The sequence below is a fragment of the Phalacrocorax carbo genome, chromosome 16 (genome assembly GCF_963921805.1).
Source record: "Phalacrocorax carbo chromosome 16, bPhaCar2.1, whole genome shotgun sequence".
NCBI classification, from domain to species: domain Eukaryota; kingdom Metazoa; phylum Chordata; class Aves; order Suliformes; family Phalacrocoracidae; genus Phalacrocorax; species Phalacrocorax carbo.
In genome coordinates this window covers 5,005,095-5,029,494 of record NC_087528.1, presented here as the reverse complement: position 1 = coordinate 5,029,494, position 24,400 = coordinate 5,005,095, and the positions used below count along the sequence as shown (strand labels likewise).

Here is a 24,400-nt window from a genome sequence, read left to right as displayed (position 1 = left end):
TTCACCTAGGATAGCAGAATGCTTGTATGTGAATGGGGAGAGTGGGGATTATTGGCCAGGGAACGGCCCATGGAGTGATCCATCAGCCTGTGCAGGCTGCTTCAAATCAGTAAACATGTCATGCTAAACTTGCCGTGGCAGTGCCTGATCATATGTTAAATGATTTAATAACAATGTACTAGAAGTCCTAATAGCAGTAGATAGCTTTTCCTGACCCAAAGAATGTGCATTCCACCTTGAGGCAAAAAAAACAAGAGATAGAAAGGAAAGAGAGAGAGAAAAAAAAAGGGTTTGTGTTCATAAATGCTGATTTGAAGCCAAAGGATTTCATGTCAAAAGTCTCTTAGACCTCTACAGTAATTGCAAGCAACACATACAAGATCTAAGCTCAAATAGCTCCAAGTGTTGAAATTCAACCCATTTTGGGTCAAGAAGCCAGTGGGGAAATGCTGCCTTTGTCAAAAGACAGTTGAAGCTAGTTTAGAGCAGATACAAAAAATGACTCGAAGCTACAAAGTGAAGCTGTCAGAAGTGTGTTTCACTTACCAGGCTAAAATGCAATTAGGGTCTGATTCAGCTCTTATAAAAAATGCTGGAGGCGCTTCCATCGATTTCCGTGGGTGCTGAGTCACCAGCGGCTGCTGAGTCACCGGCCCCGAGTGCCAGTCAGGACTGTCAGAGCCCTAGTTTGAAGGCAGCTCTGATTCAGCTGGGAATATGAGCTTATTTTTATGCACAATATAATACTGGTTTGTGTCGTTACCTTGCCTGCAGCAGCACTGTGCATAACAATCGCCTGACAACTGATAAAGTGGATGTTTCTTAAAAATACCTTCTGAAATGACAACAGCTTTTTGTCTCTAAAATATGTACGAATTTTACGATATTTCCTCCTTGGCTTCCTCTCCCACCTTCTGTTGCAAAAATGGAAAAAGAAAGTAAGGGAAAAAAAGCGGTTTCTTAAGAACTAGAAGTGAACTTACTGCCAGTTGCTTTCTAACAGTGTGTAATGTGGACATTTTAGGAATCTGAAAATGGTCATCTTTTACGTGTAATAAAACAAAAAGAAAATAATTGTGCATAGGAAAGACATTCTAACCAGTCCCTAGAGTATACAAGAAAATTGTCAGGGAAGTTCAGAGGGGAGGAAAAGATGATTCCAGCTGAGCTGTTCACTACATGCAGACTCATTTGTTGCAGAACCTCTCGAGAGGGCGGGAGCTGCTGCGGAGACCTCAGTTTCAGCAGCGCAGGAGCACGGTAAACCAGGATGCGAAGCTCTTCTGTGTGCTGGTGTGATTTAAAATAATGGTGGGGTGTGCTAAGCGCTGTTTTGGAGTAGCTGGGTGCCCTGGAAGGGCTGTTTGTGAGACCATCAACAGCAGTTGCTGCCTCTGGAGAGTGAGAAATGCTAATGCAGGTGGCACTGAAATAACCAGAGGCTGACATGCCCCTGTGTGGTATGTGCTGTGGCCATTCCCGGGTGGTCAAGGTGGTGTGAAACGCTAAGAAATCAGAATCGGTTTGGCCAGGGTTAGGTGATAGCACAGGGGAAACAACAGTGCAGAGCAATATCTCAAGTTTTGTTTGTTTTAATGAATTAAAGCTCCTGACTCTTCCATAAGTCAGGGTTTTGCCGTGTTTCCTCCTTATCCCTGTTAAAGCTTTCAGGGTATCTTTCAGCCAGTTGGTGGCTGAGGTGCTGCGAGGAGGGTGAAGGTGGGTTCCCAGAGGTGGAGGGTGCTGGGAGACCTCTTACAGTCTCCTTCCCTCATCCCCTGAGCTGCGCTGCCTCCCCTGTGGCTGCTCTCTGAGGATCTGTAAGAGCTAGTGAGGCTTTGACAGTCCTTATCTCCCCTCCTGTGCAAACATCACAGGGTACAAGTTCGTGGTTTGTCCCCACCAAGCTCGGAGGGTGGCTAAAGCAGGCGGCCTCTGCCCCAGGCAGACAGAGCATATTTCTTTTCTTCTCTACCTCCCAGTAAATGCACAAAGTTCACAGCACTTTTAAGGCCTTTCCTTTACCTGTTGAGCTTCACCAGAGAGGAGCTGGAGATCTCACAGTGGGGCGGGTTAGGGACAGGCTCACAGTAATTTCCAGTGTCTGGTCGGAAGCTCCTAACCACAGAGCTGCTCCGGAGGACCAGCCCCTGCATGGTTGGTCGTAGAGGAGGTGCCAAGCAAAACAAATAGTACTTGAGGTTAGAAAGCTCAAAGTGTGTTAGTATCACAAAACCCAATCTTTGCATCTGCTTCTGCCATTCCAAAATCATGACAGAGGGCAGCAAGTCTCAGGAGGTCATGGAGATAAGTAGGACCGAGCTGACGCAATGCCACGTCTGGTGGAGGAGCTGTTACCCAAGGGCCAGCACCAAGGGGACACGCTTTCCTTTCCCTTACGTTTGTGCTGCTCCAGACAAGTTGCTCAACAACCTACTTACAATTAAAGAATTTTAATAGAAAACCAATGGTCCAGGACCCGGAGTAGCCTGTGTCACCCCAATACTGGATGTTGATAGTGGATGGGTGGTAGTGCGCTGTGAGTCACGCAGCCTTGGCGCCCCTACCGCAACGTGAGAGGAGTCTCTGCTCAGAGACCTCGCTGCTTACGGTAAGAGACGTGCAAGGTAGGTATGCAGACAGGAGGAAGTGGAAGGCAACGCTGGCAATTGCAAGATCAAGCAATTACTTGGGCTGACAATAAGCTCAGTTTGAATTGCAAAAATGTGTCTGATCTTCACTTATAAGGGCATGAACTACGCATGGCAGGACTGGCCAGCAAGGGACTGGCTCTTGGATGGCAGCCGGCAGGCTGGGGCCGAGCTGCAAGTTCTGTCTCATTTGAAGAGATGAAAGGGGGCAGAAAAACATGTTTACAGTCTCTGCTCTGGTACTTATGGGTACTTGACTGTATTTTTAGATGCTGTGATACTTGTAGGTGTAAATGGCAGGTTTTATACAAAATGCATGAAGTTTGGAGCCTTTTCCAAATGAGGACATCAGCCCAGGTGCAAACTATCAGTGCCATCGCAGCTGGGAACGTGGAGCAGTTGGTAGTAGCAGTTTTTGATCTATAACTCCTCAATGTGTCCATTTCCACCTGTAGCACGTCTGCAGCTCATCCCTGGCATGCCCCGGGGTTCTGGTATTCACAAGTACCTACACTGATCTCACCTGGAAATCGCACCTTAACATCTGATGTGTTTTATCTCCATTCAGCTGATGCCTATCTTGTAATAAAATTTCCCATGGCTTATCAGCGCTTGACAATTAGATGCTTAACATCCCACTTAATGCAAAACAGATTACATCCTGGGAATTAACAAAACAATAAAATGCCTTAAGGGATAATGGAAGATTTTATATAGACATGTATATGTTTTTATATATATATGTTTATACGTACACACACGCGCATACATAGTTGTGAAATCTGGAGATGCTGATCGCTGCTTGATTGGGTTTCATGGCTCATTCCTGTGCCTGTTCATAGAACAATATTTGTGCGACCATTTTTTGGTAGAAATTGTGTCGCCTGCTGCAAGTGCCCTGCGTTGACCTTCTCAAAGTGTGACGAGAGGCCGGGGGCTGGCAGGGGGTCCCCAGCCCGGGGGTCCCAATCCCGGGGGTCCCTAGCCAGGGGCTCAGTTCTCCCCGCAGGGCCCAGCCGGCAACTTTGCTCCCTCTTGTGGCAAACCGGAGCCCCACTTTGGTCTGTCCCGGAGCACGGGTGGCTGATCCCACCCACAAGTGTCCGTGGAAGTGGTCACTGAGGGAGGACGTGGGAGAGCAGCGGCATCGCCAGCCCCACTTGCTTTTGGGAATCCCTCCCCAGGCCAGGGTGTGAGTCTGGTCCTGCGAGCTGATCCCGGGCCAGCCACAGTTAGGGCCTCTGCCCACCAAGTTTAAATACAGCTGGTCATCCGGAGCTTTATCGCAGTGCGTGATTGTTTTAACCCCAGTTCTTGCATGTTGCTGAGGCTGGAGCTGTCAGGAACAGTGTTGCTGGACTGGAGAAAGCTGGGGGGTCGTCTCCTTGCCGCTGCTGGGATCCCCACAGAGCAGAGCGCTTTGCCTGTGTTTCCCAGTCCTGCCGTCAGCACCCTCATCACTCGGACTTCCATGGGAGGTACGCAGTCCAGCTTTGTGGGCTTGCAGGACCTGACCTCTGGAACTTATAAAATTAGAGGAGGGAATAAAAGGACTGAAGGGTCACAGCAGTTAGTGAAGATTTAAAAAAAAAATGTACTCAGAAATACGTCTTTTAAAATATTGAGAGAGAAGAAGTTGTTCACTTCATTGGTGAGGAGGGCTGAGCTGCCCTGCGGCCGCCAGCCAGAGCGAGAGCTGGGGACCTGCTCAGTGCCTTCATCTGCTTGTGCATGCCGTGGACACCCTCACGGAGAATGGGGCCAAATCCTGGGCTTGGTGATTCAAGTGTGATGCCCACGACTCCATGTCTCTGGGTGACCCGCGTGGGCCCGTCCCAGCCAGCTCACACCCTGCGTGGTGCTGTGCCCACCCCAGCACACACACGGGACAGAGCGGAGGCTTACGCTTCCCATGAGGAATGCTTGGGATGCCCTGACTCTGTGCTGTTTGGTAAATGCTGATCTTCTGGCTGCCGGCCCTCAAAGAAGAAGAAATTTCTGTTGCAGTCTGGTCATCCATCCAATAACTGACCAAATGCAATAGCTCAGATCTTAACACACAGAGTGTTTATTCATTTAGCTGGTGATTTCTGTTACAGTGGTGCTCTGCGGAGCCCAGCAGAGAGAGCAGTGCTGCGATACAGTGCACCGCACACACGCGGAGAAAAAGCTATTCGTGTAAGTGCCAGGCATAGTACTGTTACCTCTCTTCTAAAATATGAGAATATCTCTGTCTGATAGTGTCTTACAAAAGGTTGATGCCATTAACATGTTTTATGGAGGGGAAACTGAGGAATTGAGTTTTTATCCACCATCATCCAGCAGGCCAGGGGTGAAAAACAGGTCCTGTGCCACATCCCAGATTATTAACTTGTCCTGTCCTCTACCACAGATGAACCTCTGTCAAGTCATTGAGTCTTCACCAATGTTCCCAAGGCCACTGCAGGGTGCGGGCTGGGTGGTGTGCTGGGAGGAGGTGTGGAGCCCAGACCCACGCCTGGCCTTACCTCTGTGAGCCACAAGCACTGCTGGCACACAGGCAGCCTCCCACGTGCTCCGTGCTGCTGGAGAAAGCTCAAGTCCTGGTGTGCTCTAGCTTTGTGCTGCGTTTCATTTGCAGTTTTTAAAGCAGTAAGTGACTCTTAAAGCCAAACAAATGCCTGGCATTTGGCTCTGCCTCTGTTTTCCTGTGGCCAGGCTGACCTTTATGAACACTAGAGTCACAACTATGACCGGCAGCTCACTTGGGCTCTCCCTTCTGGGAGCTGGGGAGGTTTTGTAATTGCTAGAAGAGCCAAAAACTCTTTCTTCAGACCTTGATTTTCCCTTAGCAACCAACTTTCCTCCTTGATTTCTCTTCTCTTCACCTTTCCCTTCCATGTAACACCCAGCTGATACTTGAAACAAACCTTTTATCGATGCAGATGCAATCAGCGAAAATGCCGAGCAGTTGCAGAGTTCAGCCCAACTCTATGAAATCACTCATAAATGTGCATAACTTCACTAAAGCTGTTCTTGTGCTCAGTCTTAAGCATGTGCTTAATTCTTTTGCAAATCCTTGGCCCTCTCATGGTCACTATTGGGTCATGCTGATTACCCAAGTAATGGCAGGATGAGGAAGAGGCTCTTGCTGGGATCTCTGTGAAAGCATTTTTTCTGAGCATTTGGTCAGTGGTCTGCTCTGATGGCAGATGAGTGCAATTTGTGGTTGTCCAATGAAGGAATAGAGCATGAAATCCCCTATTAAGGTCCTCTTAGATATGTCTGCAAAATGCTGACTAGCGAGGAAAGAGCCTGTGGCACGGCTGCTGCGTGTTGTGCTAACCTCATCACTCACAGTCGCTTGTCTGTCTTTCTCTGGCTGATTTCTCTAACTTGTTCTGGGCCTTACCAAGTTTCCACCTTGCTCAAATGTTAAAAAAAAAACAACAAACAGAACAACCCCCTCCCCCCCAAAAAATCCCCAAAGATAGAGTCATAAAGTCATGAGATAGGTTTTTAAATAGAAGTCTTTAATTGGGATTTGCTGTCTGTGCTTTGGGGTGTGCTCACGATACTTACACTTTGCCTTGAAACCATGAGCACTAGACAGCATGTTCCTTTGCATCGGATACAGGATGCTTACCTAATGGCTTGACTTGAGGAATGAAAATAGAATTATGTACTCTATTATTGCTATGTAGTAAAGTCCTACAGAAACTGTGGTTAAGGTCTGATTTGCTAAATGGCTGAGAAACACATAGATACTGTAAGATATGTTTTAAAACTGTGAATTGCCACATACTGCTCACTTCAGTTGCATGTTCTTTATGGCATGGCTGTTCCTTGCTGTGTCCTGTATAGCCCCTGGCACTCTGTGGTGTGGTTCTCAGCACCTGCTGAAGGCAAATAATGATAATTAGTCCTAATAGCTGCTCTGTTTCACACCTCTTCTAGCTAGCCAAGACAGATCACAGGGGATATCACCAAACCAAATAATGCCAAATGGCTTAGCACAATTTCAGTACATAGCAAGAGGGTTTGCCTGTATGATCCCTGACAGACATGCTGAGGTTCTGTACCTTTGCCTGCCCAGTATTATACATTTCCATTCCCAGCTTACGACCTGCACTGGTTCTGAGTCTTGCTTGTGCAGAGGGCTCTGACATACAGGCAAGTTACTGCAGTGTAACAAGCTCCTGCATGTCAAGTTCTTCACCACAATTGCCTTGTTCATGCTCTTGCCTCAGTAAAGGCGATGCAGCTATCCCCTTTTTTGTGAAGGGGAAAAGTACCTTGGCTTACTTTGTATTTGCCAAGGGGGGAGAGTGAGCGCAAAGGTAGTTATTACAGAATAGCTGCTACCTGTTAAATTGAGTTATTATTCTTGTTCCTAAAGTTACTTTATATGTTGGGGTCATACTCATCATTTAAGATACGAACTTGGTACCAAGCAGGCAAACACTTTCATGGATCTCCTCGTTACCTTCAAACCATAAGGAACAGTCTCCATTGGATGAGTGTAATAGATGTGCCTGGGGCTGTTCAAGCTAGGGCAAGATATCACAGGCAGAAGAGAATCAACGTAGGAATATTAACAATACGTTATTTTGCTGGTGCAGTTTTCCCATATGATTACAAGTGATGAGTGCTCTGTGGGAGTGAGGAGAAAAAAGATTGGGCCCATACCGATAGGCCATACTCAGTAGTTCGCAGTCATACGCCATCCTTTACTGATAATTTGTTTGCTTTTATGCCACTGTATTCTATCCTGAAGGCTAACCACATATCATATATATTTAAAAGAACAGTAGCATATAACTGGTATAGATCTTAGAGTTACTTTCCCAAAACATTATGGTATTCCTGCTGAGAATATGAAGATAAAGGCTTTAATCCTTGGGAACAAAAGAGTGTGAGTAATTCCATTTCATTGCATGACCTGGAATCTCCACCCATATAAATACATCAAAGAGTAGCTATGATTTCACTCTTTGACACCCATGGGCTGAGGTTCTCACCCTGGGAAGCAAACAGCTCCTGTGGTTGGGCTGGACAGTGCCCATGAGGCTGGGTAACGTGGATGTTTTCAGCGTTCTTTGATCTTCTTACTGGACTAAAATTATTCACATCTCCCCAGTGTTGCTGAAAACTTATCCAAGCACTCAAGGCAATTATTTTTAAATGTATGTGTGTTTTGGGCCAAGTCCATGAATCCTGACTCATGACTGACTCAGCCCTTACTTAAGCAAAACTCCACTTGATTTCATTACAAATGGAGGCAGGGCTTTGTGATTTAGCCCCCTGCCAATGGGAGCTGGCTGCAAGAGCTCAGCACCAGCTCTTGGAGCTGATGCCCTTCTACAGCTCCCAGCGGACTGCCAGTGCACTGAAGCCCTCTGCACCTCTCTGAATCTTGCATGGCAGTGTCTCTGTCTGCTAGGCAAACAGACCCATCCTGCTTGACTGCACTGCTCAAGCCACCATGTGGGTGACAGAGAACCACGCTAGCCCAGCACTTTGTTGACTAATAGCTCTCAGAGCTAATCCTATCAACTGACTGTAGGAAATTCTGTGACCCATGTTAATCAGGAGATCAGACTGGATGGTTGTGATAGTCTGACCATCTGGCCAAAACAAGTTGCGCTGCAGATTGGCTGTAACCTATCAGAGTATTTTATTTTGTTATAAATTAATTTCAAACATGGCCAGCTCACCATTACAAGTTAGAGTCCAGGATAGTTCAGGTAATGAAAGAAACTAGATAATATGAGTACTAGGAAGAGCAGTATAAAATACCCGGGCAGGTCTGTATGACAGAAATCTAGATGGTGCTAATAAACCCTGATGGATCTGAGCTACTCTCTGTGCCACGATTCCCAGCACTCCTGGCTCCGGGCGAGGGCAGTGCCTTGGTGCAGCGCTGGACCTGACCTGGCTCCCTGCGCTCATGACTGCAGGAGTCAGCTCAGGTCTCGCCAGCCTTATTAGCTCTGGCTCAGTGCCGGCAATTCCTATTCAGGCTGGCTCCACGCAACGTGCCTGGATGTCTGTGCGCTGCACATCCCGGCATGGGAGTGGTGTCCTGGTGTCGGGAATGTGGGACGGAGACGCTCCGGCTGCCTGCTGAGAGCAGCACAGTCACATTCACACAAACGGAGAGGCTCTGCTGAAGCAAGCTGTCCTGCCTGGAGGCAACCCAAGTGTCTCTGTCCTGGCATGGCTAATCCAGAAGCCACCCAAGGGAGACTGAGAGTGAGAAAATAGTAATAAACTGTCTTGAAGTGTCCCTGCTGTCCACCACTCCCTATTAAAAACCGATCATTTTCTGCTTAGCAAGTGTCACTGCCAATATGTGGCTAAAGTAACAAAAAAACTTTAACAGAAATGTTATTTATTTACGTGTCATTTAAGATAATGCCATCATGTTTTGCATGACTGCACCTTGACAAATGGCCTGATCGGTTTTATTCCTAACTACAGCTAGAAATAACAGAGCTGCTGTGCGTTTTCGTATCGTCATTTGCAGGATTGGGCTCAGCGTATTGGCCTGTCAGAGGTTGCTGCACCCTTTGTTGCCCGTAACCATTTCTTTCATCAAAGTAAACAGGTTTGATCTCCAGTTTGAGTAACTTGCTGTTCTGTGTTTTGTAATGCTGCATTAATAGGCTTTGAAGAGATATATTTTCTGCCAACGTAAACACTTTCTTGAATGTAACAGAAATGAGTCCTTGCTTGCATTAGTTTGCTGTGAACATTATGAAGGCTATAAAATAATTATAAGTAGATGGCCTCGTCTGAATCTCCTTTAGACTACTCCAAGGCTTCCGCAGTAATGACTAAATGAGGGTATCCTCTCAGCACGCAGATTTTTTTTTTCTTTTTCTTTTTTCTTCTTTTTTCTTGATCTTTTTTGAAAAGAGAAGTGGAGCTGCCTGGCCCAGTGATGTTCCCTGTCCCTCCATCTCCCCATCCACCGCAGACTTCCTGGGAGGACACATGAAAAGTGACAGCAGAACTCAGTGTTCTGCACAGCACTTTACCTGCGTGATATTTGCAAAGGAGTTTTGCGTCTATTAGATATTATTGAGGGGTCAGTGAATTGCACAAAGGGGTTTGTCCTTTGTCCCTGGCCATCTTTGTTGGAAATCACAGCTCTCACTTTTACTGCCACAGTACCTGCTTTGCTGTATAGATCTAAAACCCCAAAATTATTCCTAATGACTCCACAGGTGTTAGGTCAGCCCTTTATTTTCTTCAAGGCCATCTAAGGCCCAGGAAGCAAATATATTTAAATATAGACAAATCCATGAAGAAACGTTGTAAATATCTTGTGTTCAGCACATTCACATCAAATACAACTTTTGCGCTCTGTAGTTGTAAAAGATACAGAAATTAGTATAGTCACCAAGATCTAAGTCAAGACTATGGAAAGCTGGTGAATAAGGAGATTCTTCAATGTTAGCTCTTTTTTTTTTTTCACATTCTTATTACTTGAATTCAAATCTGCCCCACACTGAAGAGCCTGGAAACAAGATCTTCTGGTCTTTCCTAGTTGTAATGAGCACACACCCAGGCAGAGTACATGAGGAGAATTAAAGGAAGGAGATTTGCAAAACCTCTTAAAACAGCAAGCTTCTTAATTTTGCTTTAGAATTCAAAGGAGCCATCAGCCAAAAATATTTGAGGACTCAAGCAGCTAAGCCCTAGCAGAGTGCATGGCTGGCTTGGTTTGCTCAGGCTTATCTGAATTTTGTCCTGTAAAAGCGTGAATTATTGACTCTCCCCTTTTCTCTGCTTTACAGTCCTCAGGTACCTGGAGGGCATCCCAGAAAAACAGGAGGTTGAGCCAGCCCTCTCAAACGGTCGTGTTTTCTAAGTGCATTCTGAATCTGACTGGCTAAGCCCAAGTTTGAATATTTAAAGGTTTTCAAAATTCCCATGTAACACCCCCCACCCCAAAAGAAAAACCAGCTAAGCAGCAGCTCTCCCCTGTAAACCTGGACCGTGCCCGGGCAGCAGCAGCCATCTCCTCTGTGGTACTGGGAGCCAGAAGCCGCTGCAAAGACACACTATTATTCCAGCCTAGTGGTTTCCAGAAGCTGGGCTTTTATTGCTGTGGGTGAAATTTGTACTGTGCATGGAGAGAACCAACAAGTCTCACAGTGCAGCAGGACTGAATAATGCAGAGGCCTTTACTAGTCCTGTTGCATAGGAATGATTCCCACGTCCTTCAGGCAAAGCAGAGTGGATCAGTTTTGAAGAGCCTCTGCAGCAGTACTGCAGCAAATTAGGAAAAATATTGCTTAGTATAAAAGCCTTTTTTTTTTCAGTTGGTCATCTGGTTCTTTCCATGCCTGAAACTGTGTATCCGTTCTTGCAGCTGTTGGAGTTAACATGCAACACTTCCTGGGGGGAGCACCCTGGGCTTGCACCCGCCTGGACCTGCCACCCTGGCAGCCACCTTCCTTCCCATCAGCTGCAGCATCTCCACTTGCTCCAGCAGGGTCCAGCCAGGCTGCACTGTGCCCACCAACCCTCGCTTCTACCTGTCCAGGGCTCGGGGGGCTGCCACAAAGCTGAGTTTTGCAGCATGCTGGACTTGCAGTGCTTTTCATGGGGCCTTTTGCTCTCCAGCCCTGCACCGTTTGCTCCTTTGTGCAGGACAGGGTTTAACACTCTCCCTTGTAAAACCTTGAATTAAAAAGCAGTGTATTAGAAGGCTTAGATGGGATTAAGGAGCACAAACCTCTTACGCATAGAGCTAACACTAAGTAAGCTTTTCTCAATTACCAATATGTGATGTATTAAGATGAAAGCTCCCCTATCACTCTCCATCTCAGCTGGGTTGTTTCAAGGGATATAATGGAAGTTAGGTTTATTGACTTCCTCTAGGGCTTGGGTGGTTTATGCCTTTTTGGTCTTCTGACATTCCAGCCATAATTTCTAATAGCCTTTGCCACCTTCCCAAGACAAAAGCAGAACTGGTGTAGACAGGTGAAGTTTCAGTTGCTTCACCAGATCTGTGCCAAACTACAGCGACTGCAGATCTGGAGGCAGCCTTTGTTGGCAGGCAAAAGCAGAGGACCTTGGCTAATCCTAGCCCTGTCACTGACCTACTATGGGACTTTATCTGCAGCTCTGCTATCCTCTCAACCCTATCTTCACATATTTAGAAGGCAAGACCTCTGGATAAGGATTCCTTTATTATTCTTTTATGCAGAAGTTAGTCTAAGGGGTTGCAGTCATGTGCCGCTCAAATAATTGACCCATAATATCACTTCCATTGCACAATTCAATGTGTGAAAAGCTTTCCTGTCCCGTGCAGAGGCAACCTGGAGATGAGGGGGAAGCACCTCTGTCTTCTGTTTCCTTCACTGACTTGCCCTTCCCCACATACTCCCGTTTAGAAGATATTTATTAGGTGGGGGAAAGTACAGTAAAATGTAGATCTCTAGTATCTGGAGCTGCGTTGCTCCGCGAAGCAGCACCTTCTTTTCCCGCACACACAGGGTTCTTATTACATCTTTAAAAAATCACAACAAAGAAAAGGAGCTGACACAATGAATTTTGATCTGGAAAATGAAATCTGACATAACCAGTAGTTACATTTTTCTTATTCCCTGGTAGTTTGCCTAAAGGCAGCTTTTAAATAATTCCTGCTTTTCACCTCCTGAGAAATAATCTGTTTGCTTCTGAATTAATTAGGCAGCATCATAAAAACCCTCTAGAGACTTTGAAAGCTGCTGATCTAACTTTTTAAAATATATAGTGGGCCTGATCCTTAGGCCAGCCAGTGGGAATTCTGCTCTGAACTTTGATGGGAACAGAAGCAGGCATTTTATGCATGATGCTACTGAAAAAATAGGGTTCCCAGTAAATAGTAATAGACGTTGCCTTTTCTGTCTGCTTTACTGGCATCTGTGTCTATATTAAGTTTTGCAGTGTTGAGGGGGTACGTCCTTACTTATTTCATCTTCCTTTGGACAGTGTTAGTTTTTCCATTGTTTGTTGCCTTGACGAGCAGATCTGTGCAGGGTAGTTAAGTGCTCTCTCTCCACTTGTGATGTCCAGTGCACGACTCATATGCAGGAGCTGGGTGATTGTGCAAGGCCAGGGAAAGTAGTGGAGCTCTTCTGGGCACAATAGATCATTTCAAGCTTGGATTTGAGATGCCAGCTGCTCTGGCACTTGCTAACTTAAATCAGCATCAATTTACTAAAGTAGTTTTTTAACAATAACTTAGTTTCCTGTTAATCTGAAAGATTAAAATACTCAACTTAGTTTTGGTCTCATTGATATGAATTTTTTTTTTAACTGAAAAGCACCCAACAAATGGACTTTCATTGACCAAATCGAAAATGTCTGTACCAGTTTGTTTACAGGGTGATGTAAAAACCCTTTTTTTTTTTTTTTGACAAAGTAGAAGAAGTGGATAGAAGAAACAGATAAGTTTCCAGGCTCATGAGTTTTTAATGAATTTGGGCTTTATGGCCTGGATGGTCTCTCTCTGTTCTACGTTTCTTTGTTCTTGCATTCCTTACTTTGCCTGTTGCCAGTGGCAATATCACCAATACAAGTCAGGACAAGGATTAGATCAAAAGATGCATGAGGAACCAAAGATGGCTCTGAGTGAGATTTGGAGCTCAGATTAGAAGATCTAAACACCTGTATGTCTTTCAGGTGTAGGTTTGTGTACTGCTGGCATTATGCTGAGGGGTTTGCTCACATAGCTCAAGGAGTATTTGTGGTCAGCATAGCATCTGGTAAACTTGTCTCATGAAACCGTACTGCTCTTCTGAGTGACAAAGGCTAGAAACACGTGAATTTGCAGTATGGACCAGAGAAGAAAGACTTGTTTCAGGGGTCACCATTTCAAACCTCATTATTCTGCAGGGGTTTCTGCTAGCTTTTAGGAACATCAAAATAATATCCTACTAACATTTCTGTTGTTTAAAACTTGAAATCAAATTCTTTCCTAAACAGATACTCTGGACCCGTTCCTGTCCTCTTTGTGTTGCCTGATCTCTGAGTGCCGCTATGACTTCCACTGTTCTTTCCCCAGGTCAGCACCTGGGCTTGGGTTCACTCAGCTGCTGGGCTGCTCTGGCAGTGCTACTCTGGGAAATAAAACAAGAGAAGAATTTGCCACAAGAAAGCCCAGACTATGCGTGAGAGCAGGAAGGTAGATCCAACTTTGTAATTATCAGTCTGAGTATCTCCACTCTCCCTTGCAAAACAGGAGATTTGATGCCTTCTCTGTAAAGGTCTTGGGTGTTTGGAAGGTTCCTGGAGAGTCCAGCAATCTGGGAGGTGTGGGCTCAGGAGCCAACTCCAAAACCAAGTCAGCTTATCTCCAGCAAGATCTGTGTGGAAAGGAATTAAAAGCCCTAGGCCCAGGGAGCTGTTATCTGACATGTTCTTTTTTCAGCTGATGTCAGAGATTTTACTTGTTGGGTTATTTTAGACCGTCTCATATACGTTTTATACACTGGAGCTTTCTAGAGCACAAATAACATTTTCTAAGATGGAGAGGTCGGTTACTTGTGTTCCTGACATCAGCTTGGTCTTCCATGTCAGTGTGCCCTAGGAGGTTTTAAAAGTCAATGTGTTCTCCCTGCTCTGTATGGAGCCTGAATTTCCAGTCAGGAAAAAACGTTGTTGTGGGCAACATCCAAAGAGTTACAGCTTTATTTACAGTTTAGTTACCACCTACAGCAACGTAGCTCATCACTAGCAGTGCCTTGGACATATTTCTACTTTTTAACTTAGTGGAGCTGTTTACAGTGTTGTGAACAGAAGTAAAGGGCCGGGGAGGAACTATGGCCCCACTAAAATCAATGGCAAAACTCCCATGGACTTCAGTGGACCAGCATTTCACAGTAGTATGTGAAGAGCAAGTATTTTATTGTCACCTGATGTCTACTTGTTCAGCCGCTTTTCTCAAAGCATATTCAGTCCATGGGCAGCCTCATGGGCTCTGGCAGTACCTGAGGTACCTTTTCTGTGCTGGTAACCTAAATTGCAGGTTAGGCTTTCCGTCACATCTGTCACTTTCTTTTTTATCTTCAGACCACTGCTTTTTCTCTCTGGCTCTTGGAAATTATTTTGCCTCCTTCTCTGTAGTACCTCTAGATCTGAATCCATGTAATGTAGGGAAGAGGAAGCAGAAAGGATGTTTATGGACTTTCCCATGGCTACAAAAGAGGATCAGGAGTTGAATTGGGTGGGGTTGGGTCAGTAGGCCAGCATTCATGTTGGGCCACTAGGTCAGTGTGAATTCCCTAGATTAACAAACCATTCCATTTGTAGAAGAAATGGATGAATCCTTCTGTTTCCTCCCCCGAGCCTTCTTTGCCCTCCACCCAGTTAACTTAAGTTGTGAAATTCTGGGCAGATTGTATGTACATACACCCACCAAGCCTACTATGTAAAGATGCACACATACGCGTACACAAACACCCTGCACAAGCATGCATTTCACATGGTATACAGGTTTGGTAATATTATTTCCAGCAATTAATCTCCCTGTTTCTGAGTTTGTACAGATTCCTGCCTAATCTCCAGAAAGATTATTTCTTTCTATATCCTGAGTGCCAGTGATATGCAAAGGCCAAATTGTACTGCACAGTGCCCTTTGGGAAGAGAATCCTGCTTAAAAGCCTTCCAGACCTTGGCTGTCACAGAATACTATATTTGGAAGGATGGGAAAGCAACACGAGAGGCACATGGAGTGAAAGCTGTGAGCATCAGCAGTTTACTACAAGTAAACAGTTTCACTTCTCTAGCTGTGGTGTTCACAGGTCTTGTAAACAGGATCTGCCAATAGTGAGATAGTAAAGCAGCAGGCCTAAACCTATCCTCTTCCTTTGCAGTTTCAGTTATAAACTGTCAACGCTCGTGTCAGCTGTTCTGTTTCATCCCTCTATGATCCACCACTGCAATGTTTAAGTCCCCCAGTGCAATGTTTAACTTGCCCCTGCAGAGTCCTTCGCTTTGCTGGAAGCAAAACATCACCCACCTTGCTCCCTACTCTTGCAGGGATTTACAAAAGAAGGACTTAGTTAACCGTATGGGACCAGGCAGCACTCCAAATCGCTCCAACCCTGTCCTCTGCATTTTGGAGTATAGGATATTGCTGTCCATTTTTTCATCCTGATCATCAAGAGGCAGACAGTGCTGGCAGCAGTTTCTGCTGTCCTGTTTAGAAGAGAGCTGTGTGATCTGGAAACTGATGGTGCAGTCTTGTCTGATAGCATCTGCTTTCCCTGAATAATTGTGGACATTCCCACCTCTCCACTCATCCCTCCAAGCACCTTGGAGTCATAAATCGCAATGCTAGAGCAAATGGAGTCATGCTTAGGGAATGATCTCCCAGTTCAAGGTGAATCCTGATACCTGACGTATGAGAAGACCAGGCACATGCTAAAAATTCCTTGCTAATTTGGGCTGCTAGTTCATCAAAAACATCCTCTCAAACACGCACAGGATGTATTAAGTTATGGTATAGTAAGCGATCAGCTTGTCATACTGACATTTCTGCTCCTTGCCAGGAAGACCTGGACTTCATTATCTCTCTCAAGAAATCAGATCTGTTGGTCTCACCCTGCAATAAATTTGTGTAACTGGAAACCTCTCCGCAGGCATACAAACATATGAGGACAACTGAGCATTGCTGTTCTCTGAAGAATGATATATAAATATATACTGGACTGACTAACAACGTCTCTTCCCTGTTACGGTCCAATGAAGTCTTAGCTTCCAGATCTTTATTTTGCAGTTTGAGCCTTGGTCCAGTAGCACTTAGGCATAGGCACGTAGCATGTTATGAGGTAGGGCTTAGCTTTTGGGGCTATCAAATGAGGCGATTCAATTGCATGTAAGTTACTCTATGGTGTTACCTTCCCACTTGCCGTTCTACTTAGAAAAGCTCGGAAATGCCACCCGTCCTGCTGCTGCAGGGGAGGTTGGCAGGGGTGGCCCCAGCGGTGTCAGGGCACAGCCCCGGTGCATGCTGTCACCTTGTCGACTTACAGGCCAGAAGGAAGGAGTACTTACAGATGAAACTTCCTCTGTGTGGTGATCCTGCCAGCAATGTAGTAGGTGGCCAGAAAATCTGGAATCTCCAAGCCACTATCCCTGTATGACCTCTTCTGTTAAGTATAATTTTGTTTCTTCTCAAAAATAAAATAAAAAAGAAGTCACTGCCATGTTTAAGAAGACAACTCAACAGAAAGCCAATCTTCCTTTAGAAAGTCCTGAAATGAAACATTTTACGTTTTATTCTAGTTTTTAAAAACACTGTCCATTTTACTAGCTATTATCAAGGTGGCGATTGAATGGTTTTAATAAATGAAAATCTAGTTTTCAATAAACAAAAGCTTTCTATTATATATGAAATAAAAATTGCCCTTTCGTAATAAGGAAATGCTGAGACAGCTGTTTAAAAAAGTCATGGCAGAAGCACAGAGGGCTGCGTTTTGCCCCGTCAGTGTAGTATTTGAACCAAGAGAGAAACTGAGTATAGGCTGGAGCAGGCACAGCCATTACAAAAGCACCAGTTTCCCAACGAATATTATTATTATATTATTGAGAATCACCCGACCCAGTAAATGCAGGTGATGGTAAAACCCTTCATGCTCTTGAAATCATCTCCTCAAGTTCTTGAGGGCTGGGAGTGCCTTTTGTCTGTGTTCGTGGAGCCCAGAGTAGCACGGTAGCTCTGAGTCCACCGCTGTGGCTTCTTGGTGTGGTGTCAGTAGAACTGAAGAACAGTGTTACGCCATGCGGCGTATGGCTGGAAGCCATTTTGGTAGGGCTGGAAAGGAGCATCCAGGCTGATCTCCGGCTCATATTATCATGGGCCAATGATTTCTTGCAGATGATGAAACTAGTAGTGAGGACTCTTGTGGTGTAATAACTTTCCATATTAGCTTTCAAATGCAATGCAGCATGTAATAGTTTATCAGGCACTCCTTGACTTCCTTATGAGGCTAATTTTCAGGATACTTTCTCAATTTCAACATTTCTTATTGGTATTCATAAGGAAAATCAGTATAAATAGTCTACTGTGTTTTGCAGAGATCGTGCCAGTCCGTATTCTGTTTTAACTGGTTTCATACCAAGGCATTAGCCAATATGATTGTCTCTTGTTTGCAATCTTGGCTCATTAAGGTGGTAATTTGATAAAGTAGGTTGTTGTCTTTACCTTGGGGGATCTCTTCTGGCTTGACGTATTGATACTGTGGACAGACCTGTCAATATGCTCCTCTTTGTTCTCGGCAAGTGCTGCGGCACAACCCGCACTGTGATTTATGGTCCCCACCTCACGCAGCCTGCCAGCCCCAGCACAGTGTGTACGCTTGGCAGAGGCATCCAGGGTGTGTCTTAGGAAGAAGCTGGGGATGGGGCATGGGGCATGGGGAATGGGGAAAAGACTGGGGGAGGCTTCTGAGGAGACCCCCCATGGCCATGCCTCTCCCTGATTCCTCTCAGGTGCTGGTAGCAGCTCAGGGAGGAGTTTAATCAGCTCCTCAGAAAGAGCCCGTTTCTTCAGTAAGTCAGATGCTGCAATGGATTGAGGAGGTCACAGAGGTCCATGAGCATGTCTGGAATAAGTTTCACTCAGGGAGAAGTCAAGACAACACACAGAGAGTGGAGAGGGATTATTTCATGCTGGCAGAAGGGTAGGGGCTTGGCCAGCACCAACCTGCCGCTTCAAGGCTCAGTTTGTCATTCAGGTGCCTTGAAGGGACCCAAGGGGTGGAAAGAGCCTCATGCCAGCAGCCCTGTGCAGGGCTTGTGTCCCCTGCAGGGACAAGGCAGGTATCAGAGACATCCTAAAGTAAGCGGATGGTGATGGTAAAGCTGGGTCCTGTGCATGCAGCAGTGGCGCAAAGCAGGGTTCTTTTGGGAGCACCTGCAGGGCAGGTATCTGCAGGGAAGCTCCTGTCCCATCACGTTCTCTTGCCTGTTTGAGAAACCTGCATATAATCCTGCTCAGCACCGAGAACAGTCATTTGTGCACAGAGCTGGCTTGGAGATCAATTAGTGGCATACAGTGTAGGTTATATATTACCAGTAAGAGTATTTTTGGAGACAGAGTGCTGATAAAGAGCTATTTTTGGGGGCAGAAACAGAAATAGTCCCTGTGAGCATTGAACGTTTGGCATTATCACAGTGTACCAGAGCAGGTATGGAGCCTGGCCACCTGTGGGAAAAGGCAGAAATACACCAAGGCAGCCCCTTCTCTGAGATCTCCCGTTACAGAAACTTGGTGCCGAAATGTTGCCTGTTCCTCCCTGATGATAAAAGGACAATTTAAATAATTATTAATAATCTGAGTTTCAATGTGACTACTAAATAATTTTTAGTTAGACATTATGTAAATTTTAAGTAATTTTTTCACTGGTCATGCATAATAGAATAACTATGGTGTTTAATTTTTCACCCTCAGAGTTTAATTAAGATCATTCAGGAGGCTTGGGCTGATACTCCATCCTATAAATCACAGTCCAAACCACTGAAAAATAACTGCCTAGCCTTCAGATTAGATAATGATATTTTGGGGGTGGAAATCTTGCTGACAGATAGTCACCCAAGTTGTCCTAATCAGGAGGGCCATTTGGTCTTCTGAGCATTGAAATGATATACACTGGTTATTAATACATGCAATTCAATGTGTGCTTTTCGGGGTTTAATTTTAGGGATGGACTCATTCCATCGTCTATATTCCTGCATAACTCATTGTGGAATAAATAGAGTGTTGTTCTACATTAGCCTAAGCGGCTTTTAAAGCCGATGTGACTAAACTGTCCAAAGGGATAAAGTGGATAGTATCAAGTCACATTTTATTGCAGAATAAATGTGTCCGGGTGTGGCGTTTTTTAGGAACAGCCATTGTGCTTTGAATGCACAGCCTCTTAGTTCGAATCACTTCTCAGGCTTAGACAACCCTGTGTTTCCCAGTCTCAGCCGAAGCACTGCAAGATACATAGACCAATGTTGATTATGGTTATTATAATTGCAGCCTCTGCAGAGACATCAGAGCTCCTCCAGAATGTCCTGAGTGCAACACCAAGGAATTGCTTTCTAGTACATATGCAGTTTTCATAGTGTGGAGCAAAATGAGCAGCATGCTGATATCATGGGAAAAAATTGCTGGGAAACTGTGTCCTATATGGCAGCTCCTGGGATGCATAGTTTTCTCTCTGGTTTCTCTGGGTGTCTTCCATGTGACTGGGCTGTGCACACCTACGGCTTTGCCCCACAAGTTAGTGCAAGTCGGAGGATGTGTCAGTACACAGGATGGACCCTGACTCATGGGGAAAGCATGTATGGAAAACGTTGCCATACTCCTACAAATGCTTGTTTTTCTTTTCTGTGTGATTTTTTTTTCCATTTTAAATAAATCAGGAGTTTAGCAATAAAAGCTAATGCTGAAAGGAAATGGTGCAGGTGAGCCCTGTAGAATTTAGTGCTGTATTTATGAACAGAAACTCTTTTCAGGAGAGTCAACTGTGTTGGAAAAAAAATAAGGTGGAGAGCAGTTTCTCTGTTGCCCAGAAGGGGAAAAGTAAAATGGCCATCTTGCTAAATCTTCATTGCTGTACTTGTTACTCCAGAGTTATGAAATAACAAGAAGATACTACTCTGGAGTACCTATTCCTAAATCCTACCATTTTATGCCAGAACAAAGAGTGCCTTTGTTCTACTTCAGCTGTATTCTGTGGAGCAATTCAGTAACAACTATTGTTCTTTAAATTCACACCCTGTATTACTCCTAATTAATCATCGAAAATAGGCAAATTCTAATTTTCCTTTTAGTTTCATTGCTGTAAATCCAGAATAACCCTTCTGAAATAAGCCAGTAGTTTTCAGCCATACCTATGAAATGTGTCATTTCAACCGAATGACTCTGGATTTTACCACGCAAACCTGGCCCACGGTGTGTGAAAAGAGACCATTTGAGTTAATCAGACCAAACCACTCCCTCGACTGAATCGTCTTCTGCAGCACCACAGTAATGCAACAGGCAGCAATTCTCACTGCGGTGTCAGGAAGAACAGAACATCAAGGGAATAATTAACATCTAATTTAGCAGTTAGACCAGGATCTAGGTGGGTTCCTGCATTAAGTAATTGCTTCCAGAGGCTGGGGAGGTTGGGGCTGCTCGATCTGCTCTGCTTCACGAAGCCAGGCACCCATCTCCCTCCAGCTCCTCTGCTGCCAGGGGAAAGCAGCTCCATTAATGGTGCTTTTGAGGGTTGTGTCCACAAATGTCATCAGGAGCCCATCTCTTCTTTTGACATTGAAGGAAAGGCAGATATATAAGCACACCCCTACACTCAGGCATTTTGCTCAGACATAGGCAGTGTAAATGGCTTTGGGCACATCTTAATTTTCCTTGAAGCTAAGGATCTAAGTATAATCCTCAAAAATTTATCAAAGGCTTGTGGTTTGTGTTGGAGAAAATGGCTGATTTGTAGACACATCTCTTCCAGAGAAATGTGATTTGCTCTGCCATATTCTTGGTGACTAATTCCTGCACTCTGCAAGTTTGGGTATCAATGCACTGGGGCACATCGTCATGGAGCACTGGGGCCTTCTCTGCCCCATGGCCGCCTTCAGTGCTCCCATCACCAGCCATCGCCTTGCAGGATCTGAGGCGGTCAGGATTTTACATCCCCACCCTGTAGCTGGTTGAGGTGGTTGAACAATGGGAAGAATAAATTCTGCATCCTTCTTTTTGGAAAAGGTCTATGTTGAAGTTCCATAATCTTTCCTGCTCCCAAAGGCAGGGAGAGGCGGGGGCTCAAGCTCCCTGCTGCACTCACGGGTGCCTTCATAGCCACCTCCTGTCCCCAGGTCCCCCTTGTGCTTCTTTTCATGGCTCAGACCCCAACAGCTTGGACATTCCCTGGCGTTTGGCTCCTCCCCAAGGAGACTGCGTCGCTTCAACACTTCTCTTTTTTTTTAAATCCTAGATGCAGGTTCTGGCTTTGACAATTTACAGCTATTTGAAACATCTTTTTGATTTCTGCAGCCTCTTGCTGTGGCCCCTCTTCGCTCGGCATGGCAGGTGAAGGGCCTCAGCTGGCAGGGAGGAGGGAGGCAGTGAGTCCTCGCTGGCAGGCAACTGCCCTGCTTGCAGGCAACTGCTTCTGAGATTTTAACTTCTGTCGTTGACTTTCCAGCCCCTTTGTTCAGCCTTTTAAATTTTCCTTTATTGTTTTAGCCTGTCTGCAAATATATTTGTTTTTTTTTCCCAAAAGCCTTTGCTTGCTCAATTAGCAAGAGAGCTCTATGTGGAGAGTGCCGTTGCTCTATTTCTACTATGGCTGAGTACTTCTGGAGCATTTGGCTCCTCCCCAGAGAGGATTTACCCTTGCTATCCTCACAACGGGTATTGCTGGACCTCTTACTGCACATATTGCAATGTGGTGCCTTGCAGAAAAGGAGCTTTTGTGGCACAGGGTTCTAAATGTGTGGCCGCAGGCCAGGCTGATCCATGCTGTCCCAGGCTACAATTTTAGCTGAAATTTTTGCTCCCTGCCCTATTGGGTCAATAACGTGTTTTCCCCACACATGGGCTCTTTCACCATCCGGATTTTTTTATTTGCTTTTGTCTTACTTAATGGTTTTGCCGCTTTGTTTGGAGCAGAGGTTATGAGGATACAAGTCGAACATCTCTCATGTTGGGAGAGAAAGGCGAGTGCTGGCTGGTGTAATGCTGGAAATACCTTCGGAGGTTTGTGTCTCACCCACCCGGATCAGGTCTGAGGCCTGACCTGACATACTCCACCCTCTGCTGGGACCTGGACACGGCCCACACAGCACAGGAGGAGTTTGTAGAAACAAGCCTTGATCTGGAAGGCACCTCCCTGTCAGTCCCCAGGGCAGATCTGGAGGCTGTCCCCAGCCTGCCCTGCAGCCACCCCCAGCTCCAGCCACTGCAGGACAGGCTCCTGCGGAGGGCTGCCCTCCTGCCGCCGGTGGGAGACCTTGCAGAAGAGGCTGCAGGAGCCTCTGCCGTTACATCTGCATTCAGTCTTTGCCCAGACACAGGATGAAGAATTTCTCCTCTCAGGAGGTTTGTGGCACTTTGTGTTGCTATTTTCCCTGTTTTCACAGTCTGTTTTAATTTTGGGTTTGCCCTTACAAGCCAGGGGCTAAAGCCTAGTAGAAGACTGTTTACAGTGCTGCTTACAAAATCTTCATAGAGTTCAGGGGCTATTTCTGCAAGCCATTCCTGAACAGTTCTTTGCTTCTTATTGGCCCCAAACTATTCCCTTATATACTCTGCATGCTACAGCATGAGAGCTCGACTATACCAAGGGAGCTGCCACCATCTTGAGGTCTTTAGCCACCATGTACAAATGAATGTCATGACTTCCTGAGTGCCCCATGAGCACAGGTAAATATTAGGACAGCTTCTGGAGCCTTGCAGCTTGGCTGACCTGCTCTGGCCTAAAATTGGGGCAGAACTTGCTTCATTTTCTTGCATAGGACACTCACTGTTTGGGGATGTGGCATTAGGATCAAGTTCCCAAGACCCTCACAAGATGCTGCGATCTGCTTTGAAGACCCTGCCCTGTGTGAGTGGGAAGGCTCGTGAGCTTGCTGCTGCCACAGGGGTGACATTTGGCCTTGCTGGAACCAGGTGGTTGTTGGAGCTGGTTATTTGCTTTGTGTCATTGATCACATCTGTATGGCACGTACCACTGCCTTGCAAAACAGCCCTTTCATGTGTCAAACTGACTCACAGTGTGACCTGATATAGATGCAAGGGGATATTTAAGGAACAACTGAAATTCACAGAGAACGATGCTACTTTTTTATTTTTCCCTTGGAGCAAAAGGCCCTTGTCAGCTGACGGGGACAGGGCACAGTGCCCTGCGGGGCCCACGGGGTCGCTGGTGATGGCTGCGGACATGGGAGCTGTGCCGTTAGCTGCTGCAACGCTCCACCCTGCTGCCTCTGTCTTGCCAAGGTGAACCTGTCTGGATCACACCAGTGTAATTTGATGAAGAGGGTGAGGGAATAGGGCTGGCTTTCCCTGCTTTGCTGCACCCCACTGTGTGATCTCAGGGAGGTCAGCGTGAGCCACACTACAGTGGCACTGAGGCCCAAAGTTTGCTTGTGAATGTGCATCCTTCAAACTCCAGGTAATTTGTCAGTAGGAATTGGGTATCTAAAATGGATCTAACCATGCATCTCTTTCCCCCAACTGCTTTTTGCTGGTTAGCTTGCATATAAGGTTTGCCTTTTACCCTATGAACAGCCCCTAGCACAAAGTGAGGTCTTTGCAATTCCATTGGGGTCTTTAGGCACTTGTTTAGTGTTAATGCTGGGACTGTGGAACAGAGAAAACCAACCTCCTGGCTGGCACATGGCCTGCTACGATTACACAGATGGAGTTGCTGGGAGGGTGGGCTTTATCCCATCAACACCTTCCTATCACTGCTGAAGTGATGCTACCTTTACATGTCAACACTGAAAGCATATCTCTGCTGCACGCAGTCCATCTACTGGCAACGAATGCCACAGTGGAAGATGCCCTTTAATTAATGTACTTCATAACAAGTCATCTGAAAATGGATCTGTGCTTGGAGCCAGGCACTCCGGCATGTGCTGTAGCTGCTTGTGTGAGGAAGGGCTCCTTGTGTGCATTGTTTGCACAGCTGGGTCTTGAGCATTTGGTGGTAAAATTGGTTTCTGAATGCCCATCAACTGTGTATCGGATGCTTTGGTGAAGACAACTCTGCCTT

At 45.8% G+C, this 24,400-nt stretch overlaps 1 long non-coding RNA gene across 3 annotated transcripts in view; it reads left to right on the top strand.

The window, feature by feature from the left end:
* The window catches only part of LOC135315982 (uncharacterized), a 106,226-nt gene that overhangs the window by 38,517 nt on the left and 43,309 nt on the right, over nt 1-24,400 (top strand). For 2 of the 3 annotated variants that reach the window (XR_010375466.1, XR_010375464.1), the window contains exon 1: nt 22,480-22,722. The exons of the other annotated variant lie outside the window; for it this stretch is intronic. This is a non-coding gene — a long non-coding RNA (uncharacterized LOC135315982). Of the gene's footprint in view, nt 1-22,479; nt 22,723-24,400 lie in introns of those variants that run through there. 3 annotated transcript variants of the gene reach the window in all.